Here is a 13,741-nt window from a genome sequence, read left to right as displayed (position 1 = left end):
GCACAAGTCAGTATATGTGATGGTCATAAAACAATTTGGGGACATATGTCATTTCTTCTCCTATGTAGGCTCCAGTTATTGTACCCGGGTCATTATGTTTAGCAACAGGTGTATTTTCCCACTGTACCACCTACTAACCTTGCCTGTTGCCCCCTATAGCCCAGGTTAACGTAGATTGTTTTAAAGCCATGGATGCCCTTGAGCTTCTGATCCTCTTGGTCCTATCTCCCATGTGCTGGGATCACAGTCATGTGCTACGATGGCTGATGAACTTGACTCTTGGAGACAGTGTCTCATGCAGCCCAGGTTGTCCTGCGTCTTGATATGTAGCCAAGAAGGGATTTTTTCCTTTTTCTTTCTGTTGATTTCATTTTGGTTTGTTTTGTTATTTTATTTTAAGACAGGGCATCACTGTACAGCAAGACTATCTTGGAGCTCACCATGTAGTCCAGGCTAGCCTCGAGTCTCTGTCAACCTTCTTGCCTCCACCTTCTGACGGCTGAGATTACAGGAGCTGCGAGGGCTCCAAAGTTAGCCTTGAACTCCTGACCTTCATCCTACTTTCTAAGTTGTCAGGGTCAGAATGTACCACTATGCCCAGCTCCTCTTCCAGGGGAGAGGCACTTTCTTACCAGTCTCAGTGTGTAATGCGAGCTGAAGTGAACCTAGGATCCCTCTGTCCCACCTCTGGAAGCCTGTGATAGCACACCCAGCGCTGGGCTTCGGACGCTGCGTGAATCTGATCCTGTTTTCACACGACACCTGGGAGGTGATGCAGAGGTGTTGGCGCAGCTGGGCACTTTAGTTATAAGCCATTGGCTTCTGGAAAATGTAAAGTCTTGTCATGGGGTGAGCTCAGCGCCAGGAATGAGGCTACCTCAGCTGCTGAAGGTGGAGTGGACAACAAGGAAAGAGCCCAGGAGAGAGAGGGAGGGAGGGAGGGAATATCCCGAGGAGACAGGGAAGTCAGGAGAGCTCTGTGTCCTGGAAACAATTGAGACAGAGAGGGAACACCCTGAGGGGACAGGAAAGTCAAGAGAGTTCAGTGTCCTGGAAGCCACTGAAGAAAATGTTCCCTGAAAAAAGAACAGAAGCCACGAGTGATGGCTGACACCTGCAGCTCCAGGGCTGGGGAGGCTGAGGAACGTAACTGGCTGCAAGTTCAAGACCAGGGTAGATTGTCTAGTCACCAGTGAGATTCTAGTGAGTTCCTAAACGGTCTTGAGTGGCATCCCACCTCAAAGTAAACAAACACAAACAACAACAGAAGGAAAGAGAGCAGGTTATTGGGCCAAATGTGCACAGGTCAGTTAGGAGCCGCCTGGGAACTGATCATTAGACTTAGCCAAGTGAAGACTAGTACACACGTTGACAAAACCGGTTTGAGACCGGTCTTTTCGGAGAGGGTTAAAGAGGTACACAGAGAGGAATTAGAGTCCAGGTACATGGGCAGCTCTTGCAAGGCTGCTTCAGAGACCCGGCTCAAAGAGGGTGTGGTATAGAGGATTCTCTCTCTGGCACCCAGGCGGTTGCTCAGAAAGTTGTGTTGTGCTGGGGATGCCCAGCTCATGGTGCAGGGGTAAAGGAGCTCATAGGAGCAGAACTGACAAAAACACTTTAATGAAGAAGAGACACTGGGCAGAAGCTCAGCTGGCTGAATCTCAAGGAGAGAGGATTGTGCCACAGCAGGTACGGGGCACTTGTCCCACAGTTAAGAGAAGCTGCCTGGCTTTGCTTCATTTTGCCTTTTGTGTACTTGCTTGAGCGGACCCAGTGCGACAGCTCACTATTGGTTAAGCGGTGACTCACAGAGCAGTGTTTGTCCTCTATAGGGCTGGCCATTTGCGGTGCAGGCTCTTAAGCTCTAGTTGTTTGCAAAATGTCACAGACCACTCTGTCAGGATGTGAAAAACAGGCGAGTTTGGGTTTTCCTTCTTTCTTTTTTCTTTTTTTTTTTTTTTTTTTTTTTTTAGGTTTTTTGGTTTTTGGGGGGTTTTGTTTTTGTTTTTGTTTTTTTGTGTTTTTTTGTTTTGTTTTTTTTCAAGACAGGGTTTCTCTGTGTAGCCTTGGCTGTCCTCGACTCACTTTGTAGACTAGGCCCTGCTTAAACTCACAGAGACCCCCCCTGCCTTTGCCTCCTGAGTGCCGGGATTACAGTGGTGCGTCACCGCGCCTGGCTTGATTTTCATTTTTAATTTTGCTTATGTGTGCTTCAGGCACTTCATCCTGGAAATATTCCTACTTCAGTCTTCCCAGGGATGAAATTACAGATTGATGTCAGTAGACCTGGCTCCGCCCCTTCCCTTTTTTTTTCCTTATCGTAATTTCCTAATTATTGGATAATAACCATGAACTTCTAATCCTCTTCCCTCTGCCTTCAAATTTCTGGGACAGTATGTGTGTACCCCTTGCCTAATTTTTAAAGTCCTGGGGGTCCTACCCAGGTCCTGGTGCATGCTGGGCAAACACTCTATCCCCTTCGTTACTTCTCCAGCCCCACGTGGCCCTCTGACGCTTGTTAACACCTGATAGATTGTGCTGAGAAGGAAGTGTTCTGTTGCCTGTCATTGTTGAGATGAATTTATGAAACATCACAGTTTTCACTTCACAGTTCAGTGGGGTTGAGCTTGCTCACCAGCTGAGGCAACCACAACTTCCCTCTAGTCTCAAGACTCGTCAGTACCCGGGAAAATTCCATATGGGTTAAGTCATTGTTTCCTCCCCACTCCTCTCAGTCCTGATAACCTCTGGCCGATTTCCTATGCTTGAGGGGTGTCTTGTTCAAGACATAACAGTTAAAAGGGACTGCATATGTTATGTCTTTTACATAGGGTTATTTTAAGTCCCGTGCTTTGATGTTGATTATGTTGTAGTGTATGTCAGGACTTCATTCCTACTTATGTGTCAATACCATGCCATGAATTAATATACCACAGGGTATTTATCCAGCAATGGGCATTTGGATTGTTTTCACCTCTTGCCAACGATACTACTGTAAACATTTGTTTTATCTGAATGTATGTTTTCATTTCCTTGGGTACAAAGGGAGGAGTGGGATTGCTGGGTTGTTTGATAATGAACATTATTATTATTATTATTATTATTATTATTATTATTATTATTATTATTATTATTATTCTACATTCAAAATAAAAATTAATCTTTTAAAAATAATATGTTGATTCTTGAATTTCCATCCTTGATTTTGATGGCTAAGAGAAACATCAGGTATGGATGACGCTGAAAAGATGGCTCTAATGGAAACACTTGGAGCTACCATGATGGAGGTAAGATGTGAGCTCATTCCCCGAGGAGTTTGTTGAGGGTTTGATGAAGAGTGCTATTTGAACACTTCACCTTGAAAAACACATCCCCCACTGGTTTGTTTTATATCGTTTTGGGATGCAGGATATTGCTCTATACCCCTGGCTGGCCGGGAACTTGATCATCTTGCCCCAGTCTTGTGAGTGTTGGGATTGCAGGCATGCCACATCACACTCATGGACTGCAATGGAGATACGGTGGTCTCAGCCTATATGAGTTACTTTTCCTGTTGCTGGGATTAAAAACCTCATGATGAAAAGCAACTCATGTAGAGTGTATATGGGCTTATGGTCCCAAAAGGGGTAAGAGTTCATCGTGGCAGAAAGGCACGGCAGCAGGAGAAGGGAGGTGAGAGAGCACAGCTTCTCCTGCAGCATGAAGCCGGGGGAGCAAACCGGAAGTGAGGCAAGGCTGTGAACCCCTAAAGCCAGACCCAGTGACAAACTTCTTCTATCTGCATCTCCCCCATGACACCCTCATACACCACAACCAACCAGGGACTATAAGTTTAAATATCTGAGCCTATGGGGGACATTCTCATCCAAGCCGTCACTCACTACGGCGGTTCCACTCTAGAGAGGAGCCAGTTATACCAACAGTGCCATCCTTTGATTTCTCGCTGCTCTCTCTCTCTCTCTCTCTCTCTCTCTCTCTCTCTCTCTCTCTCTCTCTCTCTCTCTCTCTTTTTTAGGATGTAGAGAACAATGTGTTGAATAACAGTCCCAAATTGCGTGTGCTTCCTGCTAAGGATCCTAAGTTGCAGCGAAACTACACAGTCTCTGTCTCTGGGTTCTCTAAAAGATTCCAGACCCTGTAAGTATCCTTCGAGTACATGGCACTACATACACAGAACTAATGCTTCTTCTAGTCAAATAAATTGGCTGTAATTATTTATAGATTCCCATAGCAATTAAAGGAAGATATTCTTAGCATATCCATGTAAGAATCTTTGTAGAACTTTGTGTGTGTGTGTGTGTGTGTGTGTGTGTGTGTGTGTGTGTGTGTGTACATGTTGCTCTGTGGGTGAGCACATTTTTTTGAACACTAGTGTGAAGGTTAAAGATTCATGTTGGGTGTCTTCTTCAATTGCCTTAACTTTAAAAATATATGTTAAACTTTTATTTGTTTGTTTGTTTATTATGTTTGTTTTTTTTCCCAAGACATAGCTTCTCTCTGTATCCCTGGCTATACTGGGACTAACTCTGTAGACCAGACTAACCTCGAACTCATAAATATCTGCCTGCCTCTGCCTACTGAATGCTGGGATGAAAGGTGTGGGCCCACACCACTGGTAAAATTTTATTTTTTATTAACCATGTGTTTATGTCACATGTGAGTGAAGTACCCACAGAGGCCAGAGGAGGGCATCAGATTACCTTAAGATGGAGTTACAGGTGATTGTGAGCTATCCATTATGGTTGCCTGGAACTGAATTTGAATCCTCTGGAAGAGCAGGAATCCCACTTGACCACTGAGCCATCTCTCCAGTCCTCCACCTTACTTTTAAAAAAGTTTAAACTGTATTTGTTACTTAATGTGTGCTTCCTGGACAACACAGTGATGGTGATAACAATGATGAGGTAGTTGATGATGATGATGGTGATGATGATGAGAAAAGACTCTCCAGGAACCTGTAGCTCACTGCTGAGGTAGACCAGCTGCTTGGCAAGCCCAGAGAATCACACACACACCTATCCCTGCCTCCACAGTGCTCATAGTCCAGACTATTTCTGAGTCTGGATATTTACCTTTTGTTTTTAAGATGGAGTATGCAAAGCTCCACACTAATGCTCAAAAAATGTACCCACACACAAAGCAACAAGTACACACACACACACACACACACACACACACACACACACACACACACTGTTCTTCATGCTTACTGACTGAGGCACCTTCCCAGCGTCTCTTGATTTACTTTCAATGCTAGATTTATATTCAGCTTTAGGGGAAGAAGACCCTGTGACTCTGTGGTTTGGGTACCCCTGGTGTATTAAAAATCTTGATCTGGAGGTGACTATTGATACATTCTATTCTGGCCATCACAGCTGACAGCCACCTTTGTTTTCTCCAGGTATGCAATGCTGAGAGATATGATCACAGTTGCCGATATCAATGAAGAGAGGTAACTTCTGTTCTTTTAAATTTTTGTTTTTATTATCTTGTGTTGCATGTCTGTTTTCCTGCATGCATATCTAAGATAATGTTTAAGTCTCTGGAATTGGACTTACCATTGTGAGATGCCAAGTCAGTGCTCAGAATCAAACTAGCCTCAGCTCCAACAATTAAACCTTCTCTCCATGCCCAACGTTGGATTTACATACAATTGGGAGCTGCCAAGCCAGTGCTCAAAATTGAACTGCGCCTGGGGAACTTAACTAACTTAACTCAGGCCCCAACTACCAGGCCATCTCTCCAGATCCGACCTTTACAGCTTTATCCCAGTTCTCATTTTTTTTTTAATTGATTGTCCGTGAATTTCACATTATGAAGCCTAATCCCACTCATCTTCCCCCTCCCTTCCCACCCTTGTAACATCCCTGCCAATAGAGAAAAAAAATATCTCATTGTGAAAACTGTAGTGTGTCACAGTGTGACCCACAGTTTACCCTCCTCTCCACACTTCCTTGTTTACAAATGTTCACGGCAGTGACTCACTGGTCTTGTAGGAGGCCTCTGGCTTCTGCTGCTCTATAGATACTGTAACCTCACTGGGACTCCACTCAGATACCCTGCTGTTGTGCTGCGTCATGGAGAACCTGTAGTTTTGGATCTGTAGAAATGGCCCCTTCATATACTCCATCAGTTCATGGAAGAAGTAGATGTTGGCGTAGGCCAATTAAAAGCCATGGATCTGGGCCTAAGAGGTATCTGACCTGGTCACCCCACTTGCTTTTTCACTCTCACGCCCTCACGGGCAGGCTTCCTTGTAACCTTCTCAACCAGGGCCAGCTCTATTCAGGTGAGGTACAGGACCCACTTCCCTGAGTGTGGCCGCTGGTGAGAAACATGGCCAGTTCTCCCACTCTCATGACCACAGGGCCAGCTCTCTTGTCTGCCATAGGTGGGGATGGTCTAGGGAAGGGATGAAGGTTTCTCTCCCATCTCTGCATTACTACACAGCAAACTAGAGGCAGAGCTGGCTCTTGTGTGTTTATGCCCTCAAGACTGGCTCACCTACAACCCTCATGTCCAGAGGCAGCTCTACTGTGCTGTCCAGGCAAGGTGCATGGCCTGCTCTCCTGAATGCTGAAGGAGGTGAGAGGAAGGGCCCTCCTGCTCTGAAGACTTTGGGGCCAGGTCTCTCACCTGCCTTGTAGATGAAGAGAGGTGGGGGGGTATCTCTCCGTCCTCCACACCACTGCACAGGAGACAAGTGGCAGGGCCAGTTCTCTTATGCTCATATCCTCGAGGAGGGGTGTCTGTTCACGTGCAACTCCAGCACTCCCAAGTACAGCAGCTGGATAGGGGCAGAGCCAGCTCTCTTGTTCTCATGCCCAAGGGCCAGCTCTCCCAGGATGCCCAGGTTAGCGCTGGGGCAGCTTCTGCACAGTCCACAGACATCAGCAAGTCCCTGTGCAGCAGACCAGACCAGGGACATTGGCCAAGTCTTTAGTGGTAACAAGTCCTGCTGCTCAGGGCCACAAGCCCAGACATGGTCCCTGGGGGGTGGCAGCACAGGCCAGGACCCCCCCCCTAAAATGGTCCCAGGTTGCATCACTGGCTGCTCACATCAGGCTGCTCCTCACTACCCTCAAGTCTCCTCTCTTCATTGTGCCCACATCTTTCTGTTTCCCTTTCTCTTCCATATTTCCACTACTCACTTGTTCCTTGTTGGGGTGTCTAGGGTCATCTCAGGAGGGCTATACCCTACTGAAAGGCAGTCAGTGCCCTTAACCTCTGAGCCATTTCTCCAGCCCGAAATAGATGTTTAATTAGCAGTTTAAAAAAAAAACACCTTCATATTTAATCAGGTTATATTTTTTCAGTTTTTAATTATAATTTATTCACACTACATCCCGATTGTAATCCACTCACTCTTACTTTCCTGTTCCCACCCTCCCTCCATCTTCTGCCTTATACCCCTCCCTTAGACCTCTGACAGGTGGGATCCTGCTCCCCCACCACCTGACCACAGCCTAACAGCTCTCATCTGGATAGCCTGCATCCCCTTCCTCTGTGTTCCCACAGGGCCTTTCCGTCAAGGGGCAATGATCAAATTAGAGGCACCAGAGTTCATGTCAGAGGTAGGTCCCCACTCCCCCACCCCCTTCCCCATGTGGAGAATGAGCTGTCCGGTGGCTACATCTAAACAGGGAGTCTAGGTTCTCTGCTTGCATTGTCCTTGGTTGGTGCATCAGTTTGTGCAGGCCCCGTCCCCCCCGCCCCCGTCCAGATCTGCCAGCCTTGGTGGTCTCCTTGTGGAGCTCCTAACAACTCCCCCAGCCCCGACACAGTCCTCCCATCCCCCAGCTCTTCCATATAACTCACAGCTCTTCCCCCAGAGTCCAGGCTGTGAGTCCTAGTATCTGTCTGGACCCCAACTGGTGTTAGTCTCTCAGAGGACATCTGTGTTGGGCTAATATCCACTTATAAGTGAGTACATACCATTCCTGGCTTTCTGGGTCTGGGTTACCTCACTCAGGACGATCGTTTCTAGTTCCATCCATTTGCCTGCACGTTTCAAGATTTCCTTGTTTTTGATAGCTGAGTTGTATTCTATTGTGTAAATGTACCACAGTTTCTTTATCCATTCTTTGGTTGAGGGACATGTAGGCTGTTTCTAGATCCTGGCTCTTATGAATAAAGCTGCTATGAACATAGTTGAGTGAGTGTATGTCCTTATTAAATTGTGGAGCATCTTTTGGGTATTTGCCCAGGAGTGGTGTAGCTGGGTCTTGAGGTAGCACTATTCCCAAATTTCCGAGAAAGCACCAGATTGATTTCTAAAGCGGTTGTTCAAGTTTGCACTTCCACCAGCAATGGAGGAGTGTTCCACTTTCCCTACATCCTCGCAAGCATGCTTTTTATCTTAGCCATTCTGATAGGTGTAAGGTAGAATCTCAGAGTCATTTTGATTTGCATTTCCCTGATGGCTAAGGACGTTAAACATTTCTTTAAGTGTTTCTCAGCCATTTGATATTCTTCTGTTGAGAATTCTCTGTTTAGCTCTCTACCCCCATTTCTTTAATTGGGTTATTTTGTGTGGTGGTGTTTAATATCTTGAGTTCCTTATATATTTTGTATATTAGCCCTTTGTCAGATGTAGGCTTGGTGAAGATCTTTTCCCAGTCTGTAGGTTGTTGTCTTGTTCTGTTGACAGTGTCCTTTGCTTTACACAACCTTTTCAGTTTCATGAGGTTTATTAATTGTTCACCTTAAAGCCTGGCCTGTTGGGGTTCTGCTCAGGAAGTTGTCTCCTGTGCCAATGAGTTGAAGACTCCCACTTTTTCTTCTAACAGACTTAGTGCGTCTGGGTTTATATTGAAGTCTTTAATCCACTTGGACTTTAGTTTTTGCAGAGGGATAAATATGAATTTATTTGCATTTTCCTGCATGTAGACCTCCAGTTAGACCAGCACCATTTGTGGAGGATGCTATCTTTTTTTCCATTGTATGGTTTTAGCTTCTTTGTTGAAAATCAAGTGTCCATAGTTGTGTAGGTTCATTTCTGGATCTTAAATTCGATTCCAGTGATCAACCAGCCTATTTCCATGCCAGTACCATGCTGTTTTTATTACTGTTGCTCTATAGTACAGCTTGAGATCCAGGATGGAAATTCCCCTGGAAGATCTTTTATTGTACAGGATTTTTTTTTTTAGATATTCTGGGTTTTTTGTTTGTTTGTTTGTTTATCCATATGAAGTTGAGAATTGATCTTTCAAGATCTGTAAAGAACTGTGTAGGAATTTTGATGGGAAGTGCATTGAATCTGTAGATTGCTTTTGGTAAGACGGCCATTTTTTATGTTGATTCTCCCAGTCTATGAGCATGGGAGATCTTTTCATCTTCTGATAGCATCTTCAATTTCCTTCTTCAGAGTCTTGACTTTTTTTTTTTCATACAAGTGTTTCACTTGCTTGGTTACAGTTACACCAAGATACTTTAAATTATTTGTGGCTATAGTGAAGGGCATAGTTTCCCTGATTTCTTTCTCAGCCCATTTGTCATATGTACACAGGAAGGCTACTGGTTTTTTATTATTATTAATCTTGTATCCAGCCACTTTGCTGAAGGTGTTCATTAGGTGTTTTGCAGTTCTAAAGATGGAACCCAAGGCTTGCAATTGCTTGGCAAAAACTCTACCACTGAGCTATACCCTCAGCTCCATTTATAGATTTTTTTCTCTTTTTTCTTTCTTTTTTAATTTCATAGTTTTAATTTGTTCACTTTACACCCCAATTGTATCCTCCTCCCTCCCTCATATCCTCTCCCTCCCTCCCCCTAGTCCTCAGAAAGGGGAGCCTTCCTCCCCTAACATCTGACTTCGGCCTATCAAGTCTCATCTGGACTGCCCGTATCCTCTTCCTCTGTGGCCTGGCAAGGCCGCCCCACCAGGAGGAGATGATCAACTTGTGGGGGCCAGAGTCCATGTCAGAAGTAGCCCCTACTCTCCATATTAGGGGACCCAGGAGGAGACTGTGCTGCCTATCTACTACATCTGAGCAGAGGGTTTAAGTTCACACCATGCATGGTCCTTGGTGCATCAGTCTCTGCAGCAGCCCCTCCTCTGCCCTGATTTATTGGCTCCATTGGTCTCCTTGTGGAGCTCTTGACCTCTCCATGTCCCCCTATTCCCCAACTCTTTCATAAGACTCCCTGGGCTCCACTCCAAAGCTTGGCTGTGTGTCTCAGCATCTGCTTTGATCTCCTGCTGGGTGGGGTCTTTCAGAGGACCTCTGTGGTAGCTCCCTTCCTGTTCCTTCCCTTCAACTTCTTCTGGTGTCTATTCTATTTGTCCTTCTGAATGAGAATTAAGCAACTTCCCTAGGGTCCTCCTTGTTATTTAGTTTCTTTAGGGCTGTGTATTGTAGTGTGGTTATCCTGTATTATTTGGCTAATATCTGCTTATAAGTGAGTGTATACCATCGCGTGTCTTTCTGGATTTGTGTTCACACTCAGTCTTATCCCATCTCTCCCACCTACTGTTCCCAGGGCTCAGAGTATTTTAAAGCAAAGTCCCATATTGTGACCAGTAAATAATTGTCAATTAAAAAGAAGAATCATTTGAACGGTGTGTGGTGGCACCTGTCTTTAATGCCAGCACTCAGGAGATGGAGACAATATAATCTGAAGTTCAAGATCAACCTTGGCTACACAGTGAATTTGACACTAGCCTGGGATACAAAAAAACAGTGGGGAAAAAAAAAAACAAGAACCCAACTTGAGTTTAGAAATATACTATTAACACTATTAACTGGAGACCTTGATGCAAGAGTTTGATCAAAATGTGTTCAAATGAGGCTGGGAAATCAAGGTATAGTGACACATGCCTTTAATCCCAGAATCTGGGGAGCAAAGACAGCCACATCTCTGAGTTTGAAGATGGCCTGGTCTACATAGTGAATTTGAGGACAGACTTTATGCTCCCCTACCCCCAAAAAGGAGTTAGGTTGGAGATTGGGGAAGGTTTGTGCTAGAAAAATGATCAGTGACTAAGACTTTTTTTTTCAGTGACTAGGTCTTAAACTGTTCTTGCAGAGACATAAAGCAACATGGCAAGCTATAATAACCCTAGCGACTGGACCCACGACAAACCTACAGCAAGTGCAAACATCATGAACACAGCAGTGCTCTGCAGTCCATTTTGAAGTCTTGAGACACAACTTAACTGGAAGGCCAACCCTGTCTGCAAAGAAGAGCTTGGTGTCCTGCTTCTACACGCAGCCCCCCCATCCCCGCCTTCCCCCCCCCCCCCGCTTCCGCTCTCCTCCTCCAAACTTGGGGAAAGCTCTTAGTCTGTAAGAGAGGCATGCTTGCTTAGCGTGAGCTCCTCTCAAGGGTCTCTGGAATAAACCCAACTGCGCTTTGAGTCCATTCTCCTGACTTCTGTTTGCCCGTGATTTCCCAACATGGTCCTCAGTCCTGGAACGGGCACTTAGAGCAGGGGACCTTCTTGCAACCCAGGGAGCATGTGCAGCAGCACCCTATCCAGGACCAACTCTTGAACCACACCTGAGGTGTCCCTGAGTTACTTCTTCCTGCCTCTGAACCTCCCCTACTTTCTCCCACTCAGCCTTCCCCCTGTTATCCCTCGTCACTGAGAAGTCAGACTCTCTCATCATCCAGACTCTTGGGTCTGGCCATGGACAACTCTCCAAACACTTGTTGAGCTTGCTCCTCCAACTGCCCCCTTGTGAATCCACTACGCTTTCCACTTTTTTCTCCCTCCCTTCCTTTCTCTCTCCCACCCTCCCTCCATAGCTTTTTCCTCCTAATTTGCCCCCAGAAAAAAACAAAGGTCACCAGGGCTTGCAGCTAGACACCCAACACGAGGCCATCTTCTGACCTGTGAGGTGATGAGTGTCCTCTGTCTGGAAGACTTCTTTGGGGCTCACTTGTCTTCTCCGCACTCAGCCCTTCTCTCCAGGAGAGGATCACCAGTCTCTGCTAAAGGCTAGGGACCACCCCATCTTATAACAGACAGCCTAACTTCTCACTCTTCCTGGCTTCTCAAAATTAAGTTCTGGAGTTTGAACTCAGGACTTCGGGCTTGGCTACAGCGGCCTTAGCCACTCAGCACTTAATTTCAGTGTCTATCCGTGAGGTACATGTCCACAGATGCAACACTCTCTTCAGCACTGGGCTGTACTTGGAAGAAAAGGCTCTGTAGAAGGAAGACAAGACTCAGCCTTGTGTTGGGACTGAGGAGGGAGGCTTGGTTTTCAGCCAGTACTAGTCATGGCTGGGTGGTGTCTGTTTTGGATCCTGAAGAAATCAATGTTATCCAAGTCCATCTTCGACATCAGCTGGGATGGGACATGAATCCTGTGGCTGGCTGGCTGGTGACCCTGTAGACTTTCTCTGAGGGCGACCTTCCAGGCCGGAACTGATAGTCACTGGCAATAGCTTCCACTGATGGTGGCAAGCTGGGGCTAGGGCTGATGGCTTCTAGTGGGGGCTTCCATTGATGGTGGCAAGTGTCTAAAAAAGAAAGGGAAAGAAGGAGAGAAAAGAACCACACACGTGTGCGCACATGCACGCGAGCACACACACACACACACACACACACGCACACACAAACACACACACTTACGCTAGATGACGAAGTAAGACAGATTCCAGCAGAGAGGTTTCAACAAGCTGCTTCTTCCTTTTATTATTATCTTATTTTCATCCCTGTTCTTATTCTTCTCTGTGTTCTTATCCTTTTTCCTTCTTCTTTTCTGTTTTCTTCTCCTTCTTCTCACAGTTTATATACCCCAACAAAATCTTTCAAGCAGTACGAAAATCACAATGTATTTACATTCTATCTCTATAAATAAATGATTGCAATGGATATATGTAAGAAAAATCATGTTCCCCAATACCTTCACATGATCAGATGTTTTACCTATTATGGGTGAGGAACAAACATGAATAATAAGTTATTTCTAAGAACCCACATACATTTGTACATAAGCAACTTGTTACATATTAACAGAGTATAAGCAAGCAAGGGAATTTCTCAGCCAGCTTTTCTTTACTGGCAGGCTGCAATTTGTGGTTATAAAGAAGGAATCTTAAGAAGTAATCTTATAAAGATCTTACAAGAATCACAAATCCAAACTCCAATATAAAAATAATCAGCCATTTCTACTTTAAGTCCTAAAGGTGCTCATCTACTCATTAATATGTTTTGTTAAATCATATCAGGAAGCTGAGGGCAGAAATTAGAATAAGGAAATCAATCGTCATCTCAGTCACCAGCCCAGCTTGAAAGAGTCACATAAACCAATGCTGCTATGGGCCATTGTTCTTGCTTTGCCAACCTCAAAAGGTCCCTAGCTTTACTAATAACAATGTACTTTCTATTAACTTCAATTGTCCCTTAAGATTTCCTACATCAGGGCCAATAAAAAAATATCTTTACCTTACTTTGCTAAACAATCTAATTTACCCTAAGACTTTCTACATCAGAGCCACTAGCAAAAACATCTTTACCTAACCTTGTTGAACAATCTATTTTCCCAAATTCTTTCTAAGGGTAACGGTCACTGTTAACAATCGACACTTGTAGATTGTTTTCAAAAGTGGTGGTTGAATCATTAATCTGCTCCAGCAGCAATGCCTGAAGGAGATTGAGCATTGCTATTGCGTATGCCAGTGATGGTGCGGCGGGGGGGGGGGGGCATGGGGGGCCTGGAAGCCCCCTTTATAGTACTCACATAATTCACATATTAAGGGAATTATAAGGACCGCTAAGGTAACAAGC

The sequence above is a fragment of the Acomys minous genome, assembly GCF_964271855.1.
Source record: "Acomys minous genome assembly, chromosome: 6".
NCBI classification, from domain to species: domain Eukaryota; kingdom Metazoa; phylum Chordata; class Mammalia; order Rodentia; family Muridae; genus Acomys; species Acomys minous.
Note: the sequence above shows the minus strand (reverse complement) of the source record.